The 23,186-nt window shown below is 40.3% G+C and overlaps 1 pseudogene across 1 annotated transcript; it reads left to right on the top strand.

The window, feature by feature from the left end:
- The first annotated feature begins 5,043 nt into the window (after positions 1-5,043).
- Positions 5,044-7,973, top strand: LOC149001240 (uncharacterized; annotated as a pseudogene). The gene is made up of 2 exons (XR_016170878.1): positions 5,044-5,177; positions 6,819-7,973. The product of XR_016170878.1 is annotated as an uncharacterized LOC149001240 (transcript).
- Positions 7,974-23,186: the final 15,213 nt, after the last annotated feature.

Below are 23,186 nucleotides of genomic sequence, written 5' to 3'. Positions count from 1 at the left end.
TGAACATAACCTGATTACACCTAAGTAACATTTCTGGGGTGCAACCTTAAAGGTTTGGGCTGACTGATCTTGGGGTGAAGACATTGTAGAACTCGTATTGCACAAATCGGGGTGTCTAAATATCTTAAAGAAAGTACCTTTAGTACGTTTCAGCTCTGAAGAAGTATTGTGAGAACAAGCGTTCAAGTGTATTTGCAGATTCCTCAACAAGTTTCAACAAGCTCTCCTCTAGAGATGTCTTTCTGGCCCAAACGTGGGTGTTTAGATATAATGGTCTCAACTACCCTTGGCTCATCCTTAAATTATCTCACTAAAAAAATTGATGCAACTGAATCATAAATCATCATTGATGTATTATTGTATTCTTACCGTAGACAATACGGTGTGATTTCAATGTTTTGATCAAGTAGACCATGATTTACTTTTAGTGTAGTTATTTGATTCTAATCTATGTTATATCTACTCCTAGGTTGTTTTCTAAGCATGATCTACTGTTTTCTTATCTTTAGAATGAATTCACATTCATTCTAGTCTTTCCGTGCGAATTCGCGGATCAAGCCTATAAGGTGATTATTAGATTTCTATTCCAATGATCTTGTTTGATGCTTAGATCATCATAAATAGTCTTAGTATGTTAGCTTATAATTTTCCTATTAATTTCGGAGTATTCCGATGTCATTCGAAGAGTTTCCGACCAATTTAGAGTTTTTCTGTCCATATAGCATGCCTTTGGTCGATCCCTTTGGTTGATACATAGACCAAAAGCATCAACCAAAGGGGTCTATGACAACAACTTTTCTCCGTTTTGCCTCCATTTCGTCTCCGATCGTTAGGATTTGTTCCTCATACTCTCTACATGTTTGTTTAGAGTTATTTTGGTGATTTTTGGCTTGCTCTTTGATCTCTTGCTTAGAGTTTACGAATCGAATACAAGGTGAGTACGTTTATTCATAATTGACATTATTGCATTCTATATGTTGTTAGAACTTGTATGCATATGTTAGCTATTGTTTTAGAATTTTTTTCTAAATTGTTTTACTTTTGTAATTATAGTAGGCTATTCATGATGTGATTTAAATACTTAAATTTTCTTTTTATTTATTCTCTTCCCTTTCTTTCTTCCTATTTATTCTCTTCCCTTTCTTTCTTCCTATTTATACAAGCGTGTGTTAAGGGAAAAAAAACTACAAAAATTAAAGGAATTAATATACAAATGAGAACTATGGACATGATAAGGGTCAAACCCACAATTTATTTATCATTTCTCCTTTTTTCATTTTTTTTTGTATTCTTTTTATTTGATTTTATATTCTTTTTTTTTATTTCTTCTGCAATTTTTGTTATTTAATTTTATATTGTGAATAAAATGTTTATAGGTAGTAAGGTAACTGACTACCATTGGTTTGCATCTAACTTTTTAAGTTGAAGTCATATGTATTTTTATTTATTATTATTATTATTATTATTTGTATTGTTGTTTTAATTTACTTATATTTTGTCTTAAAAAGAATATAATTATCAATAATATACCTTTTTTTTTATATGTGTGCACAAAATATATATAGGTCTATTTCTTAATATAATAAAATAATTCAAAGTGGGAATCTCAATGGGTCTTATAAGGGCCCACACAATATGTGTGGTAAAAAAACATTAGTACTTCTCCTAACGAAAATATTTTCTAGACTTTCATTCTTCGGCTCTTTCCATTATGAATCCTAGTTCGGCTTGTTAATGGAATTTCCACCAATATTCTCAGTGTAATTAGTGATAGGGTTAATATCAGACGTACGACACCGGCCCCAAGATGTCACACCTATGCCTATAGAGGTTCTTGGTCACAAGGAACGAAAGTTCGCTGCATATCACCGGTTCGCTGGTCAGCGAACCTGGCGATATGGCGAAATTTCATCGAAATATCGCCCTTAGGTTTGCCTGGATAAGATGAATCCTGCGACCGCGAGTGGTGCATGCTGGAGGATTACGCTGAGAGAGAGGGAGAGGGAGGGGGTGTGAGGCTTTGAGCGCAGTGTAGTGTAGTGTTGTCAAATCAGACGAATATTCGGGAAGGGAGGAAGGAAGGGAGCGAGCATCAGGGGTGTGTTGTTGGTTTAACTGAGTGGAAGGAAGATGAAGACGGCAATTACCCCAATCAAACTCACTGATTATTTCCAGTTCCAGCTCCAGTTTGAAGAGGTCCGACAAGGGAGGATGGATTCCCTTCCCCTTCCCTTGCAACTGCATGCTGCTTCAGCCTCAGCCTCGCAGGAAGAATCTAAGAAATGAAGCCAGAAGCTGAATCGTTAAGGTTAACTCGTGTTCGCCGAAGGTTCGCCTGTTTCACTGATGATCGGAGGTTGAAGATGAACCTGAAAACCTTGTTGTTTCGCTAATGATTGGAGGTTGAAGATGAACCTGAAACCTTGCTGTTTCGCTGAAAACAGCAAGGGGTGACAGTGACAAGCTGGATTTCAGGGATTTTTTGGTTGATTTTCGCTGACTCGCCGGAAAATCGTCGATTTTCCGACGATTTCCGGCGACTGGTGGAAAGTTCATTTCGGCCCCTAGTTTCGGTTCGCCAGGGGGCAAAACAGGCGAATTTCGCCAAAATATAGTTCTATGCTTGGTCAAGCATGAAATTGACCGCATGTACCACTGTAACGGTCATCTCTATTCCTGTGGACAGAAATCGCACACTGCCATGAGTTAGTTGGGATGTGATTTTTTTTTGGTCAAAGTTGGGATGTGATTACTATTACCACTTGTGAGAAATCGACAGCAAGAATCCCAAAGAAACCAGATTCGGGCCCCTTCGTGAGCAACATATATAGTTATTAACACATTGCCATTTTGGCTCAAAGAGATGAAGACAAGAGGCAAAATAACAAGTCTTCATGCGGGTTTCAACCAGCCCCACAAGCAATAATTGATTTTTATTTGACCAATCGAGGAAAACCGCCTTCACCCCGGTCAATGATACCTAGGCATTCCATACCCCAAATCAACACAAGAAAAAACCAAATTTAAGCGGAGTTTCCTTCGCGAGAAATAGTCGTACTTGGGTATTTTTTTATCTAAGACCAACTTGCACGCATCTTAATTACATCTTTAGAGAGAGCTTTATCGTCCATAAGGGTCGAATGCATGACCTCTCTACTGAGAAATATAAATAAGGTAAATATCACTTACCTCCCCTCTTAGCTGGACAAATAGCACTTACACCCTCTGTTAATTGGATAATATCACTTACTTCCCCTCTTAACTAACAAATATATCAAACACCTCCCCTCTTACCTAGCAAATATATCAAACACCTCCCCTATGTTAACTTTCTCGGTTAAATTTAACTTTTGTCGTTAAATATTTTTCTAAAACCCCAAACTACCCTTGACTAAAAATAGTTTTTTATTTTAAACCTTAAATTAGCATAATCACCCTAACAATTAAAATACTAAATTACCATCAATTAAAATAATTTTTAAAAACCAAAACACCATAGTTAAAATCTAAATTATCTTTAATTATTAAAAGCCCAACATACCCTTTTTTTTAAAAAAAAAATATTATCAAACAATTAAAAAAAAAAAACCAAAATAGTAGTATGTGTTTAATTTTATCAACATACCCTTTTTTTAATTGCATTTTTAATTTTACTTGATAGTAGTACTTGTTTTTTTTTTTAATTGTTTGATAATTTTTTAAAAAAAAAAGAAAAAAAAAAAGAAGAAGGGTATGTTGGGTTTTTAATAATTAAAGATAATTTGGATTTCAACTATGGTATTTTGGTTTTTAATAACTATTTTAATTTAGGGTAAATTAGTATTTTAGCTGTTAGGGTGATTACAGTAATTTAGGATTTAAAATAAAATATAATTTTAGTCAAGGGTAGTTTGGAATTTTAGAAAAATATTTAAAGGTAAAAATTAATTTTAACCGAGAAAGTTAACAGAGGGGAGGTAAGTAATATTATCCAACTAAGATGGGGTGTAAGTGCTATTTGTCCAGCTAAGAGGGGAGGTAAGTGATATTTACCCATATAAATATTACCACTCTACTAACCCTGCATTGAGAATCGTAATTGAGTTCCGATCTTGCCCCCACGAGTCTGACCTGAATTTGGAACGATTTCAAGAAACCTTGTTCCACGTGCCCTTGGGTGCTGTGTCAATCTCGGGGGTTGGAGGGGGCCGCCCACAAAGAGGGGGGGTTGGGTGGGGGGGTTGGGGGGGGAGAAGAATCCAACGCCTGCCTGTGGGGGTGGGGGGTGGTGTTGGAAAGAATAGGGGGGGGTATAGTCAAGCGTAATAAATGCGCTTGACGGTCAAGCACACCGTCCGATTAGATCGGACAGTGCGCTTCATCCCTGGATTAAAAAATTGTAAACCCAGTTAACTTTGCACTGTTTTGTCGGTTCGGTCCGGCCTAGCGTAAACCAGCGGTCTGAGTAAAAGCGGTTTAGTGGGTTATGCACATAACCTTTCCATATGAAATGACTAATACGTTTTAAACAGAATACGTACATATGTATATACGGATTTTAAAAACCAAAGCAACCGGGTTCATTTTCAATTTTCAAAATCTTTTGAAATACACTAAAACGGGTCTTTCACCGCCAGTCTCATTTTTGCGTCAGAAATGAAATCGATCTCTGAAAATCGAACGAGAGAAGAAGAAGAACAGCAAGCAAGAGGACTGTTGATCGAAATCAGTTGGTGCTAGTTGAGAACGAAGAAGAAGAAGAAGCAGAGGAGAAGAAGAAGAAGAAACCTGGTTCCTGTTGAGAATGAAGTCGAAGCTGAAGAAACAACAGCGAGGAGGTTGAAGAAGTTGTAGAGCGTTTGTTTCAAGCTTTGTTTGGTTTTCTACAGTCTCTCCCTCTGTCCTCTGCTCTTTCATTCCAAAGCAAGATTGAAATGATCAGGATATGCCCTAGTACGTTGAAGCAGGGGAGAAGACGAAGCCCTAGTACGTTGAAGCAACAAGCAGAAGAAGATTTTATAGCTTGAAGCAGGAAGCAGAAGCAGCAAGCGGAAGAGATCTAGCAATGGCGTCTGTCGTTGTACAACACGCGACCGTTTTCGATGGTTGTTGCAGTAAAGGACCAGGATATGCGTCTCCACTCTAAGCCATGTCTGGTCCTAGAGAATCTATTCTATATGTTGCTTGTGTTTATTCAGGTACCCATCTCGTTGTCTAGCTCAAATGAGTTTGTTGATGTATTTTTTGTGGGTTGTTTTAATGTTCAGTTCAAAGTAAAGTATCCTTGTTCTTGATGGACAAGAATGCAGCAGATCTGAGCTAATATTTGCTTTGAAATTCACTCTGTGCTGAGGTACTTTTTGTAAAGTTTATTGCCCTTTTGAAGTGGTTTTGTTCAGGAAAATGTGATTTTAGAGCTTTAATTGATTATTTTGTCTAGTTAACGAAAACTGTGGTTGACAATGATTGTTCTTTTCTACTGATATATTAGCTAACCTGAGAGACTGTCTCTGCTCTCCTCTCAACTACCTCTTCAATCGCGTCTGGTTAGTCACAGCTACTCATTGTAATCTATTCTTTTAATTTTCTGTTCTTAATTTGGAATTGGTTTTTTATTTTTTCCTGTACAAATGGATTCAAAACCGTTATCTTCCTCTAGGGTTTTTCTTTCTTTCTTTCTTTCTTTCTTTCTTTCTTTCGCGTTAATTTCATCAATTGGGCTATGTTAAAACATGCATCTTCGTGTATTTGGTGCTCGAATCGGTTCGTTGTCTTCAGTGTTTGATCGGTTAACTCTTCAAGCTCGTTGGGTCAGTCAAAACTCCCGCTTTTGATGGTTTCTGTTTGATCTGTTGTCTAGAAGATAGAGCTAGAGCTGGATTATGAGTTTCGTTCGCGAGCTTGTATTAGTTTTGGTTCTCATTTCGTTTGATTTTTTGGTCAGTTCTGTAGGAGGTTGACCGTGCGTGGAGAATTTGCCTTGTTACTCTTCTATATTCATGTTGTGGAGTTCGAGATTTTGTTGAATTTGATGTATTCTCGATCAATTGATGTTTCACCTTATTGGATTATGGCTTCTCATGTTTCATCTTCTTAACATGTATAGTGCAGTTCTCTTAATTGTTTAATGATGTGGGATTCTATTTTCTATTCTTGCTTAATGAATCATCTATATTCAATAGGCCTTCTTTTGTTGTTCTCGACCACTTTCGAGCAGTAATTTGTTTTCTCTTGGTTGGTATATGCAACTCCGAGACTGACTAAGCGAGACTGACTAAGTGGCTACTGCAATGGCGAAGTGGTTGGATAATAAAAACATTAAGATCGGATGTTGCTTTTCTTTTTCACCTGGATGGGATCATTTGATCTTCTCAAAATATCCTTGTACCGATTTTAAATTTGACACAGATTCTTGGTTCAGACTAGTTTTATTAGTGGAGCTAGAAATTTATTTATTTATTTTTAAATTCTTTGAGCTAAGTGAATTCATGTTTACCATATCTATATTTTAAAAAAAATATAAAGCCATTGTTATCAGTTAAGAAGATTTGCAGTGAGATGCTGTGGTACCATCATTGAAACCGTTGTTTTCCAAGTTACCTTGAATTATGGCCTGATTATGATGGTACCATCTGTTGTGGCATCCAATGTGTCTTTTAAGTTTTCCTGTGAAAGCAATGCCTCTATTTTCTATTTCTTTCAATGGTTTTTTTGTTTCCAAGCTTCTTGGTCTGTGACACTGTACCTCTTTGCACAATAGTTATGTTCTTTAAGGGGGGGGGGGGGAATGTTATCTGTTGAGCTTGTATTTAACAAGTAAAAGTGTTGGCTTTCTGCAGATTTTTGGGCTAAATGCAGGTTGTTCTGTTTGTGATTGTGAACTTGTGAGCTTATATACCAAGTTTGAAGTTTGAGAAGAGCAGTGCGGCAGAGCTCCTGAAAGACAGAAGTGTATAAGTAACATTCTATGCTTTGTTTAACTCCAATTTTGCTTGTGGACTTAGATGGCCATCTCCTCACTGGAAACAAACCGTGAAGGCCATACTGACCGATTCCCGTTGTTAATGGAGCGTCTAGATAGCCAAGGTGACAGAGAACATGTCATAGACATTGGAAGGGGATGGTCATGCATCTTCATCTGGGTCATCCCACAGTGATCCATTGCCTTCACTTGACTTGCCGCACCATGAAGGTAGATCTTCAAGTGGTACAAATGCCCCTGCTTCTCAGTCTTCCTCAAATGGGTTGAACTCTAGAAACTCCTCTTCCATTAGAAGAGGTGATGGGTATGGCCGTCACCATAGGAGCCCGTTGAATTCTGGTTTGTGGATTTCCTTTGAGCTGGTAGTCACCATGAGCCAGATTGTTGCATCCATTGTTGTTTTATCTATATCAAGAGATGAGAAACCACAAGCCCCATTATTTGAGTGGATTGTGGGTTATGCAGCCGGATGCGTTGCAACGTTGCCTCTTCTTTATTGGCGTTATCGTCATCGCAACAACCTAGGCGGTGAACAAGATTCAGCACACTCACGTCAGGGGACTTCTCAAATCAGCAGCCCTTCAGAGCCAGCATCATATACTGCTATCTCAGTAACTCATTCTTCAGAAGGTGAAGATCGACATATCTCAGTTACCACTGCTCCAAATTCTAGGTACTATTTTTTTTTCTTTGTTATCATCTTCTGCAAGTTGTTGCTGTTGTTATTCTGGCATCTGTTTTGAATGTGAAGCAACTTGATGTTATCTATGTTTCTTTGAGTGATTTAATATTATTCTCTTAAATCTCCTGTGCTAAGAAAACAGAAATTAGTTTCAATTTCAAGTGTTCCTTTTCTCTCTCTTTCTCTCTCTTTCTGATAATAAGATTGTCAGTAAGTAGTTGTTAGTGCTCCACATCAGGTTTAGCTCTTGAGTGTGCTCCAAGTACTTTGGCTTGAGGTGGGACAACCAAAAGTTATGCATCTCATATGTTTGTCAGCATTGCTGGTCAGCTTGCCTGCCTCATCTTACCGTTCTGGTAGTATGCTCTATGGGCATATAGAGGCATTGCCTAGGATGTTGTGTTTGAAAGTTCACTTGGAGAAAGTAATCTCCATTTTCTCCTTTATACTTGTCTACATCTGTATTAGTTTCTTGTGTTCCCAGTCCTGTCTTGGAGTGAGGGTAGTATTTGATTGAAGACCTTGATATCTGGGTCAATGGTTGGGGTGGGCCACCCCAAACTCTAAATCCTCCAGAATAGAGACTCTAGCTCTTTTTATCTCAACCTTATCCTTTGATGTAGCTGTGGCTGTTGCTCTGCTTCTTCTCTAGCCTATTTAGATCATAGTTCGAGGTCTTGTGAGATCTCAATCGAGATCTTGCTTTGTTGCGACCTTGAGGCTAGATACAAGGTGAAAATAGTTCAAAATCTCAGCAGATATCTTGGTCGAGTCGAGATTTTAGCTGAGCAACACTTTTAAAAATGCCTCAACTCAATCGAGAGGAGTTGAGATATCTTGATCTCGACCTAGGTCAACACAACTTCCCCTTGGCTAGTTTTGGTGATCCCATCGGATTTTTCACTGGAAACTTGGTTGGATCTCTACCTAGGCTGCATCAACAAGGTGTTTAGCTCATGTACAACAAAGATCTATTGATCTTGAATCAAATCTTAAAGCAAGGTGAGTTTTTTTCCCTCAAACTTGCCTCATTGATTTTACTCTTGTAATCTTGTAGTGCAACTTATAAGCGTACTGATGTTGTAATGTGAAATTATGAATAAGTAAACATGTTTGGTGCATTATTTGACTTTAAACCTTTGTTTCCATTTATCTCAAGTAATGGTAGTGTATTTCATGTTGTATAAGTCTTTATGTTCACTACTCCAGTGTATCAATTTCAAAGTTAGGGTTGAGTTGGAACTCATTTATACACTTGTTTCTCACAAATCTAAGGCCACTACTAAGTTTAGAAGGCCTAAAATAGGTGAAATACCAGATTCCAGCCCAAACCGAGTTCTAATACCCACGAGAGATGGGCCCATGTTAGTTTGAGTTGAGGTGGGATTTTTTTACCAAATCTCAGCTGAGATCTCGTGAGATCTCAGTTTTCTGAGGGACCCAGATCCTTGTCGAGATCGAGATCTCAAACCATGGTTTGGATGAACCAATTCGTTGGAACATTTGTATCAATATCTCCTGGTCCATCTTAAAGGTCTCTTTGTTCTTCAACTTGGTCTCCTTAGATTTGAATCCATTTCCCTTCTGGCAGCCATAATCCCTTTCCTAACTTAGCTCTAGGCATCCATCACCAAACTTATCTCTGTCTTACCTCTTTTCCGCTTAAGTTATTCCCTGTCCCTTATATGTGTTGCCATAGCCTTCTTTATAATTTGGGACATTAGGGGAGCTTGTGAAGTTTCTGTCATCACCAGCAAGATGCCATTTGGGTTTGGTGTTCCCACCTCCCCCTCAATGATTTTCTTACATTAATTACACTCACATTTGCTGTTATTAGTCAAAGCAGGTTCACATGCAGACATGCAATGCCCCTTTGCTTTGGCCAACCATTATGCAGTTCTAGTTGATATACTATTGCAAGAAGAAGAAGAATATAATGTGTACCTTCAAATATGGCTACAAGCAGCAAAATATTGTCTAGATTCCCCTTGAAGTATTTTTATTTACTTATTTACTTATTATTAATTGATTAATTCCCATCAATGAATTAACGTGATTTTACAAATCATAGTCAGCTGAAATTATATTTCGTACAGTTATGTTAATCTTCTTCGTTTAAACTAAAATAGAATATTCTTCCTATGTATTTTCAATTTTTGCATTCAGAAATTATTTTTGAAAAATCTGAAAAATTTGACATTAAAAAAATATTCGAACATCATGGCTTAGATTGGACAATGGTGTTTAACATATATTAACTTGACATAGTATCACCCCCCCCCCCCCCCCCACCCCCTTTGAAAATTCTGTTTTAGGAAAATATATTTTTAAGAACTAAAAATATATGCATATCACTTCCAGATTCCAAATGAACTAAACCAACAATCACTTCCAAACTTGATTTGTTTGTGCATATCATGGATGATTTAACTAGACACATACACAATGGGTTTCCTTGCAAACTTTTTGTTAATATGTTTTGGCAGATAAGACATAAACTGGGGATTAGCTAAGTTGGAACGTACTAATATAAGTGATGAAAACACGAATTATATGGTATGAAACTTTGGTTACACTAGGACAGATAATGAGGTTTGATGAGGGAGATTCTGCAACGTGACTATTCTAGGAATCTAGATTCAATCAGAAATGAGAAAGATGCCATAGATCATGATGTTTCACATAAGAGTTAAAATAAGATTGATGACTTAGGTGGCATGACCATGTTATAAGGAGGACACTGGATGCTCCAATACAGAGGAGCGATTTGATTTATGATGAATGAGCTAACAGAGCCAGAGGGAGACCTACAATGAAACTAAGGCAAGTGGAGAGGAAAGACCATCATAGGCTAGGCCTTGTATCAAGTACGAGTTCAAACAAAGATGGTTAGAGGATAGAGATCCGTGAAGCCAATCTCATTTAGTTGGAATAAGCCGAGTTACCATTCCCTTGTGGTTGTAATGTCGTGGACCATGAAATTAGAAAGTAGTTAAAAGAAATAGGCATAAGGACATTCATTACGAATACAATGTTTGACAGCTGCTGCAGCTTGGATCATCACATATGCAAGAGAAAAGATGGCAGAGCCTTGAGAGGCAGCCAATGAAACGACATCATACACGAAAGCCGTTAACCTAGTTAATAAAGCAGAGAAAGTTAGAATCATTTTCTCTGCAAACTCTATGCAACCTTTTCTGCAGAATTAGAGATCTGACAAGAAATTGAACTGAATCCAACAAATTCCCAAAGTTGGTAAAGCGTCAGAGAAAGCTGGGGGCAGTCCAGAAACAACTCAGAAAAACATATCTTCTGAATCCAATTGGAATCCAGCCAAACAAGCAACAACCGAGAAGAACTTCAATTAAAAAAAATCCACATCAACGGCACACTTATTGACCCAAAAAAACCCGGTACATTAACACAATTCCCCAACCCTGAAATTTCATCAACGTATTGGGAAACAAGAGGTCACAACTAAACAGATAAACACAAGCAAACCCTAATTTTTAAATATCAAAAGGGAGGTTCGATGAGAGACTAACCGGAGAGAAGGTGAAGCGGATGGATAGTTCTCAATAAGCAAAGATTTAATGGAAGAGAGCCTCTTCGAACATCTGCTTCTTCCCAAGCTGCTTCTGCAATTCCTGCAATCTTGCCTTTAGAGATTCTTCGGAAGAAGAAGCCGTTCCGTCGGACGTTCTGAACGAAGAATTTTGGTTCGCCTTCTTTCTGATATGGTGTTTGTGTTTATAGAAGAATTTTACTTGTGGGAGGGGAAACACCTCCAAATCGTCAAATGAAGATGCGATCAACAGAGCTCCAAAGCTTCGATTGCTGTTCTTCTTCTTCTCCTCATGTGAGTTTCAGCAACACCTCCAAATCGTCAAATTACCTCCTGCCTGCTGTTCTTCTTCTCCAGATTTTCAGAGCTCGAAATCGTTCGCACGAAAAATGAGTTGGGCGGTGAAAGCCATGGGTTTTGTGTTTTTCAAAACATTTTGAAATTTTCAATTGAACCGCTGGTTTTGGTTTTTGAATTCGTATATACGTATTTTAAATTACGTATTTTGAATCACGTATAAAACTATCACTCGAACCGCCCAACTTGAACCGTTGGGTTATGTAAGACCGAACCGTCAGCACCAAAACCCATGCTTTAATGAATTATTTCATTATTTTAATCCAGGGATAAAGCGCACCGTCCTATTAGATCGGACGGTGCGCTTAACCGTCAAGCGCATTAATTGCGCTTGACAATAGCAAAATGCCAAATTCTAGGGCCGTTGGAACCGTGGATTGCATGGGATCTTGTGCTGCAATTATTGGGGTCCTTGGCATTGGTCAGCTGCATGGGATCTTGTGCGGCGCCATTGTCACTTTGTTCCCTCCAAAGTTGCAGGGGGTTTTCCCTTGACTTACTGTTGCATGCTTGTGCCTTAGAATTCAGATCAACATTGACCACCATCACATTGCCTGAGGAGCCACTGGCACCCTGACTAAGTTCACCCCCATCGGAAACAGTCACCTGCGCTAGACCTGAGGTGGCCAGCGACTAGGGATGCAAGTTTGGCCCTGGCGGCCCTAACCCGCCCTAAGCCTGCCCTGAGCCCGAATAGAGCTTGGGCTAAAGATTTTGGCCCTAAGGGCGGGTTAGGGCCAAAATATTCTGGCCCTAAACTCGGGCCAAGGGCAGGCTTTGGATTACTCTCTGGCCCGCCCAGCCCATCCCGGCCCGTCCCTGATTTTGGCCCTAATCTTGGCCCTAATTCTGGCCCTAATTTTGGCCCTGATTGGCCCTGATTCTGGTCCTGATTTTGGCCCTGATTCTGATCCTGATTCTGGCCTTGATTTTGGCCCTGATTCTGACCCTATCTTGGCCTTGATCCTAGCCCTGATATTGACCATAATCTTGGCCTTGATCTAGGCCCATGATTTTGGCCCTGATTTGAGTCGACCCTCCACACATATGGAGAGGAATTAATTATAATCCACATGGGTGAATATTTGACACCTGTCAAATTTTAAAAATTAATCAATATAAATTATATCTTCATTACCAATGTAGTAAGCATCCACCTGATTTTGGCTCGATCTTGACCCTAATTTTGGCTCTAATCTTAATGTTAATTTGACCCTGATCATGTATTAGATTTTTACCATAATCTTCACATTAACATTGATATAACTAGAAGTCTCGACTTTGATTTTTAGTCATTTTGATAATATTAGACTATAAGTTCATTTTTTATATTATTTTAAGATGATTTTTATTTTTCGAATTAAGTCATTTTTAGTTCCAAAAAATCATTGACTTTTTTTTTTGGACTAAGGCGAGATAATATATTATAAATAATAAAAGCTAGTATATAGAGAATTAATATCTAACAAATCTACACCCCAACTTCTCATCATGAATATTGACATCTTTCTTTTGCCTCTAATGTGATATTTCAGAGGGAAAAAATGTTGATGACGATTAAGGGATCTGCACGCACACCAGAACTATTGTTGTAATCACAATATCTCTTTCAGAGCTGAAACATACATGAAGTACTTTATTTAAGGTATTTAGACACCCCGAATTGTGCAATGCGGGTTCTAAAAGTGTCTTCACCCCAAGATCAGTCAGCCCAAACCTTTAAGGTTGCACCCCAAAAAGGTTTACTCAAAGTATAATCAGGTTATGTTCACTGCTTAACAGAATAACAGGGAGAGAGAGAGAGAGAAAGAGGAGGATGAATTCTGTGTGTCAAGAATGAGCACGGAATTGAGTTTATATAGAGCCCCAAAGGCTGTGGGTGAAAGGGTAAGGCTGTGAGGGTACCTTTTAGCTCAACTCTCTTCAGCAAGGTACCTCCAGCTGACCTCCCTACAAGAGAGTGCCACTCAAATGGCATCTCCACGTATTCACCCAAACTGGGCCTTCCGGATCAAAGCCCAAGTCCCAAGTCCCAAGTCCCAAGTCCCAAGTCATATAGATATATTAATATAATCAGATCCTCTCAACTCGATGTGGGACTAAATAAAACCATGGATAAAAGACACAATTAAAATAAATAAAATATTTATATAAAGTTTTAAACATATTTACAACAATCCCCCACAATGGTTAAAACTTCAAATACAAAGGCTGAAGACTCAAGCAGCAGTGAACACATTAGACACAATAGGACACTTCGTTGTAGATGTCTTTCGGACTTGAATCTACACTAGATCTGATAAAGCACGCTACAGAGTACTGATGAAGTCTGACTTCTTGAACCTATCCTCTTCAGTGTAGTTGGCTACTTCACCATTCATATCCAATTGGTCGACCTTCTTAACAACCCTTTTATAAAGAAAAATAGACATTTTTATCGGCCTTGTCTCGAATCTTGGTCTCACAGATATTTAAGGAACTTTACCAGTGTAATATTTCCAACTGAAGGCGGCCTCACCCTCTATATCTGTTTAGGTCAGCATTAGGTGTGCACCACATTCGACACACCCCCACATTTCGTGAGCTACGCTTGATTAAGAGTCAGTTACTCATCCTATCAACAATATGGTGGTACTACTTTACTATAATTATTCAGAATGGGTATAGTAGTACAAACAGGTCATCTAGTGACTTCGTTGCTTACCCTTTGAACCTAATTCAGGATTTAACCTCTTTACATAGGTTGGGTGTCCATCACATGACCTATGTCACAGGTCTTGATCCCATTCCCATAAGTGCTTCATTAAAAGCTCTTGTAGGCATAGCTTTAGTGAACATATCAGCTAAATTCTCCTCTGATTTCACGTAATCAATTGCAATTGTTCCTTCATCAATATATTGCTTTACAAGATTATGTCGAAGACGTATGTGTCTTCTTTTGCCATTATATACCCGATTCTTGGCTCTTCCTATAGCTGCTTTACTGTCACAGTGCAGCGATATAGGTGGCATTGGTTTGGGCCATAGAGATATATCTGCAATCATGTTTCTAAGCCATTCAGCTTCACTTCCAGCCTTTTCCAAAGCTACAAATTCTGCTTCCATTGTAGAAGATGTTCCACATGATTGCTTAACTGACTTCCATGAGATTGCTCCTCCACCTAGCATAAACACATATCCACTTGTAGTTAGTGTTTCTCTTGAATCTGAGATCCAATTAGCATCACAGTGTCCATCCAAGACAGAGGGATTTCCACTATAGTGAAGTCCATAATGCATAGTACCCTTAAGATACCGAAGTAATCGTTCAATTCCAAGCCAGTGCTCTTTACTAGGATTATGAGTATGCTGGCTCAATTTTCCAACTGTTAGAGCAATATCTGGCCGAGTACAGTTCATCAGATATGTTACATATCCAATAATCTGTGAGTATCTCTTCTGATTTACTGGTTCTCCAATATTTTTCAGAAAATTACTTTCCATAGTTAAAGGAGTTTTGAACGAACCAGAATCATAAAAACCAAACTTCTTAAGCATATTTTCCACATAATGAGCTTGAGAGAGTATAATTTCTCTTTCTTTTCTGATGATTCTAATTCCCAGAATTACATCAACAGTGCCCAAATCTTTGGTGTCAAATAAAGACACTAGCAGTTTCTTAGTTTGATTAACTATTTCTAGGCTTGTTCCCATGATCAACATGTCATCTACATAAAGTAGAATAAAAATACCCTTCCCTTGATGAAACTTACTATATAAGCACCTTTCAGAATCATTGACACTAAAACCCTTTGAATGAGAGTAGTATCAAATTTCTCATGCCATTGCTTGGGTGCTTGCTTCAACCCATACAATGACTTGACTAATTTACAAACCTTATTAGGTTGACCAAGAAATACATAACCTTCTGGTTGTCTTATGTAGATCTCTTCCTCCAATTCCCCATTTAGGAATGCTGTCTTTACATCCATTTGGTGTATCACCAAATTGTAGATAGATGCAATAGCCATGAGAACTCTCACTGTAGTTAACAAAGGTGTCAAAGTAATCTATGTCTTTCTTTTGCCTAAAACCTTTGACTACAAGTCTGGCTTTAAACTTATCTAAGGAACCATCAGGTTTCAATTTCTTTCGAAATATCCACTTGGTTTCTAACACCTTTGAACCTTGAGGAAGATTTACCAATTCCCAAGTGTGATTAGCTATGATGGAATCTAGTTCACTCTTTATAGCTTCCTTCCAAAAGATAGCATCCGAAGAAGTAACTGCTTCACTATAAGTGAGAGGGTCATTGTCTATAAGATAGACTATCCACTCATCAGATGAAAATTTAGCTTTCTTTTGTCTTTTGCTTTTCCGTATAGGATTCTCATTTCCACTTGGAGTCAATATTATCTCATTTCCACTGTCTTGTGTCAATTCATGAGATAAATCAGCGGTTGTAGCCAAATCATTTCCATGATTCATACTACTACTTCCAGACTCACTATCAAGTCTATTAAATTTAAAAGGAAATATTCTTTCAAAGAATTCAGCATCCCTTGTCTCAATTATTGAATTTTCCTCACAAATTTCTTCAATGGTTCTTATAACCATGCAACGGTATGCAGAACTATGTACTGCATATCCTGAAAACACACAGTCAATGGTTTTAGGACCGACTTTTCGCTTCTTAGGTTCTGGAATGGCCACTTTGACCAAACTTCCCCATGTTCTCAAGTGTTTCACACTTGGTTTCCTTAAATACCATTTTTCATATGGTATCATTCCAGTTTTCCTGTGGGGAATTCTGTTTAAAACATAACATGAAGTTAATATTGCATCCCCCCACAAGTCAAGTGGTAAGCCAGAACTGATTAACATTGCATTCATCATCTCTTTTAATGAACGATTTTTCCTTTCTGCTATCCCATTAGATTCTGGTTGATATGGGGCAGTGGTTTCATGAATAATGCCATTCTCCTCAAAGAATCTACTAAGGCTGAAATATTCTGACCCTCTGTCAGTCCTTAGCCTTTTTATGTACTGTGGGCTTATAGAACTACGGTTCGAACACCCACAGGAGAAAGTCCATTCAGGTTGGCATATGGATCCGAAGCATTGGCACCAGTGGAGATAATGGCGGGGACATTACGGGATCATGAGTTCAAGGAAAAAGCAAATGAACAAGGGCTGCTTGATAGTCTTGATTTGTTGGATGAAGTTCGGGCAAAGGCAATAGCACGAACTCAACATTATCAAAGAAGGATAGCGTCTCATTATAATACTCGAGTGAAGAATCGTCGGTACTTAGCTGGAGATTTGGTGTTGAGAAACACCCTAGCTTCCGACCCGCGTCACCAAAGAAAATTAGACCCTTCCTGGGAAGGACCTTATATGGTTGTGAAACCGGTCGGTTCAGGAGCTTACAGGCTGAAGAACATCAACACCCAGAAAGAGTTGGATCGTTCGTGGAATGCTAGGCATCTCAAAAAGTTTTATCCTTGAGGATGATTTCAATTTTGTTCGCGATGCAATCATTTTCAACTCAATCAATGCAATTTTTGGCTTTCAACAAACTATCTTTTGATTGGGGGGCATTATACACCACATTCAAGAACAAGATCCAACTATAAGGCATCGGATGAAAATTCGTGTGGGTCCTTCAACACTTATGGAAATTTTTGGACTTTCTTAAGTCGAGGCATCGGATGAAAATCCGAGTGAGTTCCTTTTGCAAGGCGTCGGTTTAAAACCCGAGTAAGTTCCTTCAAGACTTATTGAATTTTTGAATTATCCTTAAGTAAAGGCATCGGTTTAAAACCCGAGTGAGTTCCTTCTCAGACTTATCGTATTTCTCCGAAAATCCTCAAGTAAAGGCATCGGTTTAAAACCCGAGTGAGTTCCTTCTCAGACTTATTGTATTTCTCCGGAAATCCTTAAGTAAAGGCATCGGTTTAAAACCCGAGTGAGTTCCTTCTCAGACTTATTGTATTTCTCCGGAAATCCTTAAGTAAAGGCATCGGTTTAAAACCCGAGTGAGTTCCTTCTTAGACTTATTGTATTTCTCCGGAAATCCTTAAGTAAAGGCATTGTTTCAAACAACTAAGACCTAATGCAACAGCGATTCAAGTGGCTAGCAAAGTTCAGGATAAAGTTAATTTCTTATTTCTTCAAAAGATCCAAAGAGGCCAGTATCAAAACAATTACAAGAGCTGGATACAATCTTCGGGCAAAAAAGAAAGTCATCATAGGTGACTGTTGAGAAGTTATACAAGATCAACGCGACTTTGCTAGAACAAACATATGAGTCAACCATTGGTGGGGATTCAAGGAAAAGAAGAGAAGAAATGAGGATTACAAAAATATTTCGGTATGCATAAAATCCTCCGCAATTTCATACTCTTTGTCCAGGAGAAGCATGGTCCTCGACCAAACTCGCATTCAGGACAAGCTCGTCATAATTGACTTCTTCCAGGGGAGAATAAACAGGAGAATCTTCCAGATAATGCATAATATCCGGATCGGAAGGTGGAGGATCAATCTTATCCTTGGTCCAAGAGGGAGGAGGAATACCCGTGTCAGTAAATACTTCAGGATGGCAAACAAGACCGTAGGGAGTCGTATCAAAATGAGGATCCTTCCTTAATATTGATTCCCATACTTCGTTCTCACCATCCCGGTACGCCTGCAAGTTATAAGCATTCAGCATATCAACAAAAGGCTTACCGTGTAAATACTTGAAGACGCAGGCTCTGCGAACATCGATTGGAAGGGATTCGGGCAAAGGAACGACAACTTGCCTTTCAGGTAACGTTTCAGATCCTTTGGCTCCTGACTTTCCAACTGTTCGCTCCAGTTGCCAGATCTTCTCCTTGGCATCATCTAAGTCTGACCGAAGACGACCAATCATCGAATTTTCTTCTCCTACCACCTCCCAAGCTAGATTCCGAAGGCGAGCAATCTCAACATCTTTAGCTTCGGAGTTTTCCCGAAGCCTAGAAACTTCATTGCTCAATCTACTGAGCCTAGTAATTGCTTCCACTTGGTTGTGGAAGTTACCAGCAAGACTCCTGCAAACAACTTCCGAGTTAACGAGGAGCAGAAAAGTAATTTTTCAGAATCAGAAGATAATGAAGAAAGACTTACATCACCAGTGACTTCGTAAAGACTTCATCTGGAAGTTTGGAAAGAACTGCGCTCTCAAAATTCATTCGAGCAGCAGTACACCATATCAACGCTCTGTCAAACTCGTTTGACACTAATTCAGGAGAAGGATGAGAAGGATGAGCTACACCAAGAGAAGGATGAGCTGCATCACTTGTCACCCGACGGCGCTTCCTAGTGGCAAAATCCTCTAACTCGGAAGGAGAGGAGGAGGATGCCAAACAAGCACTGGAGTTGGAAATAGGAGCAGCACCTGCTGGGACCACACCTTCATCAGACGCCAACATAGTTGCCTCAGATGCCCAAAGAGTCACTTTCGTGGGTGCACCAACAGTCTCACCAGCAGGGGCGTCGGCAGCACCATCGACAACGGAGTGATCAAGATCTTCCTGGGAAAGACGAGCAATCACTTAGGGCAAAGGAGGCGCAGGGACGACATCAATAGAAACTGTGGGAATCTGACTTGAAGATTCACTGGCAGCGATCGCCTTACGCTTGGAGGATTCACTAGCTGAAACCACCGCACTGGCCCCAACCACCACCGACGGAACGATTTTCTTGCAAGATTTTGCTCTGATAAAGTTCGAGTTGATCTTGGGAGCCACTATGCAAACAAACAAGCCGTATCAGTACAGAAATAAACGACAACAACAAGAGGGAAAACCCTAGTTTTTTATTACTTCCAACAAACCCAAATAACTAAACCCCAAGTATAACTACTGTGCAGTTTACTCAGGGGGGAAGTGGGGAAAGAGATGAGTAATCAAGAAACTCACTTGTTCAGAAGTTGATAGAGCTATTGTTGGAGTACGAGGAATACGGAAGCAGGCCGAAGGACGAAAGGTCGCTTTAACACTTTAGCAAATCTAACTTGCAGAAGACAGGATAGATGGAGAGTACCCACGAAGGCTTTAAATAGCCTCAGGTATTAAGACGACGGTTGAAGGCTAAGGACAACCGACGACCTAGATCGAAATGATGTTTCGAAATCAGCAAAAAGCAAGATCAACGGTCGGAGGGATGCCACATGGAAACATGTGGAAGCAAGCACCTGATGCAGAGATACCTCCAATTGTCGTACCGCCATTAAAATAATGGATGTATTTCCGATTCATTGGAAACAGTGAATGGTATACAAAGGCAAGAAAACGTTTGAACTTTGCAATAAATGAAGTAGTGGAGAAGATTAATGCATCTTCCCGAAACGCATCTTCACAATATTTCTACAAGATTATTATTCGGCGAGGAATGTAAAGTTAAGTGATGAGTTTTATCATTAATACTTTGATATTCAAGGCAAGATTTCGGCAGGAGACGGGGAAATATAAAGGCCAACATGAGAAAGAAATGTCTATTCATTAAATAGAGGGTAAATCTGTACAAAAAGATAATTCCCTAAGCCTTTTCTTCATTGTTGCCCGAGGGACCCTGGTCGGGAGGACTTTTCTCAGGATCATGAGAAGAGCCTTCCTCAAGAATGGCATCGGCTGAGTCCTCTACAGCAGCAACTTGAGACTCGGCTTGTGATTTCTCCTCTGGAAGTGCCGGCTCGTCAGCCAGGTATGCCTCATATTGAGGGTCAGTTGGAAAAGGATCATCTTCTTCCTGAGCCCAGTCCGGGAGATCCATACCAACTTTCCCGAAGACCTCTTTGTGGCACACCTCACGAAAAGGAGCAGTGTCGAAGGCAAGGATTGATCCGAGGATTCGCTCCCAAACGTCGTTCTGCCCCAAGCGATAAGCTTGAAGGTTGTAGATACCTAGCAGCTCGGAGAAAGGTACGCTGTTCAGGTATTTCCGAACACACTCCTTCCGAAGCTCTGGCTTTATATGCTCGGGCTTGCTAGGGATCGCCAACTTCAGATGTTCTTCGAGCTCCCTACTTTTGAATTCAAGCCTGTCACCAAACAACGTGGCAGCTGCTTTTTGCTTCCTGGCCTCGCGCTTGGCAGCAGCGGCACGAATCTTCGAATCTTCGAATCTTCGAGGGCCTCCTTGAGGGAGATCTCTTCTTCCTCATGCTTTTTCTGCAGCTCCACGACAGCTGCAGTCAGCTGGTCTATTTCAGAATTGGCTTTCGCCAAATTCTCTTCACAGGTTTGCAGCAAGGAGCTGGTGCGACCAACCCGGCTCAATGCTTCCATGTGTTGATAAAAGCTCAACACAACATTCCTGGGAAGGCGGAAAATATCAGAAGAAGTCATAAGGAATTATGAAAAAATAACTAAGCAAGAAGACCGGTACCTTGTAGATTGACTAACAAGGGAGGTGTCATCCAGGGCTTCAAATTCCTGGCGATCAGAAGGAGCAAGACTGAGGGAGCTCCATTCTGCAGCTTTCTCGGTATCCCGAGTCACCATGTTGGTCAGCTTCAGGGTCCACTCGGGGGTGAAGACCTCCTCACCATCCGTTGAAGCTTTGGATTTTTTATTGGAGGGAGCATCAATTGTGTCATGCCTCCTCTTGGTTCGGGCGGAGGAAGAGACATTAGACCTCTCCACCATCGGTTTCTTCCCTTTACCCGAAGCATCAGCCACGGGCCTGATATTCCTGATACCCCTATAAGAGGGGTCGGGCGAGGGAATAAAAGCCTCTTGATCTACAGTCAAGGCTCTGGGCGATTGTTGCTCGGCTGTCACAACGGCCCTAGCGGCCTTCACCCGCAGGCTTTCAGGGTTCATTCTTGGAGGCACTGCAAAGAAGAAGGACAAGAGTCAGAATTAAAAACATATCACTTCAGTCAAATTAAAGGATGGTGGTTAGAAGCTCACAATGAGCCAAGCCCCAGTACTGAAGGATGGAGTTATACTCCACTTCAAGTCCATGTATCTCTTGATACCACGGAATGGATTTGATCTTCCTGATGGCCGCCTCGTCTTCTCTCGGATAAGGGAAGGCCTCGGTTATTCTCGGAAGAAGAAGTACACCTCCTCAGGTGGTTGGGAAGTTAAGATCGATGGAGGCGCTCGACGAAAAAGTATCGTTCGCGCCATCTTTTGTGGTTAGAAGGGCAAGTTCCTTTGACAAGGATGCTGCCCCTCCAATCAAGTTTAGCCTTATTGCGTTTGGACAGAAAAACCCATCCGGGAGGATGGGAGATAGAAAGAACATGAAAATGTACAAAGAGAGAAAGAGATGGCGTAATGCCAAGTTCAAAACACAAACCCAAGAAGCCGACGATAAGACGCCAGCTATTGGGGAGGAGCATTCCGGGGACAAATGTTCCAATGATTCGGAATCACGGAGAACAAAGGATTAAAAAGGGAAAGCGAACCCCGCTTTCCAAAGGCATCTATATACGGAGAAAATTCACCCGAAAGGGATGAATCAACCCTCTCATCGTGGTGGGGAGCCCTAACTCGATATGAGGAAGGAAAATCAAAATCTTGGACAACCTGAAAGAAGGGTTTCCTCATCGTAAATGGAGGGAACAGAGCCAGGTCCACCATCGGACCCGGAAGTTTGAGGCTGCCTAGAAGACTCGACAATCTTGGAAGATCCAGACTCGAGAAGGACAGGAGAAGTTTCGGTTTTTCTTTCAAAACCTTTTTGAGAAACTTCAGCTAACTCGCGCCAGAGGACAGTTAGGGTTTTGTTATCACTATCCGACTGTTCGGGGAGCAGGAGAAGCAAAAGCCTCACCTGCTATTACCAACACTGGGTACCGAGAGAAGCCCTATCGTCCGCCATTACTTGTTTCAAGAACTACAAAAAGAAAAAGACCAAGAAACTTACCGATTCAAGGAGGCGGAAGCTTGAGAGCAGGAAGGCGCAAAGCGCACAACAAAGGTTCAAATCCCAGCACAGGGAAGAATGAAACCTACGAAGACAACGAACCGCTTTTAAAACTCCCGCACGAGTGTTCGGGGAATCGAACGATCGAGATTGATTCAAAATCAGCGATCAAGATTGAAAGACGTTTGAAAGTTTGAACTCACGAATCCGAAATAAGCGTTCGGAAACCGTCGCTTGGATGACGTGAGCCACGACAGATCAACTGCAAGGAGATATGTGGCCTTACACTCACAACGCTCGAGGAAAAGTGACCACCGCATTAAATGTGCTATGACATTTAATGAAGCACACAGAGATTATCACTTGACGACGAACCCTGTTAAAAACCAAGCCCTCGGGATCGACCGAACGCTTGGTTTGGGGGGCTCGTGATATGGAGAGATTATGATCAGACCGGGTTCATACCTGGTCCGACCCTCGACCCCGGTCGAGAAGGAGAGATCCGACTAGCTCCCGAGCTAACCGGATCCGGAAGATGGCTTGCTGAAGAAGAAAGCTTATTCGGCTGCAAGCGTGCCCTAATCCTACTTATGGATTAGGGTAATCACCCTAATGATGGCAGACTTGAATTGACGGCTGCGGATAATCATTATCGAAGGGATAATCATCGCATAACCTAAAGGTTATCTCAGGAGTCCTCTACTAGCCCAAACTAGTAGAAGTCTATTGCTCAACGGATC

This window comes from Hakea prostrata, chromosome 11 (assembly GCF_041222555.1).
Source record: "Hakea prostrata isolate BN-2017 chromosome 11, UWA_Hpros_2, whole genome shotgun sequence".
NCBI lineage: Eukaryota > Viridiplantae > Streptophyta > Magnoliopsida > Proteales > Proteaceae > Hakea > Hakea prostrata.
This window is presented reverse-complemented; position numbering and strand designations above follow the sequence as displayed.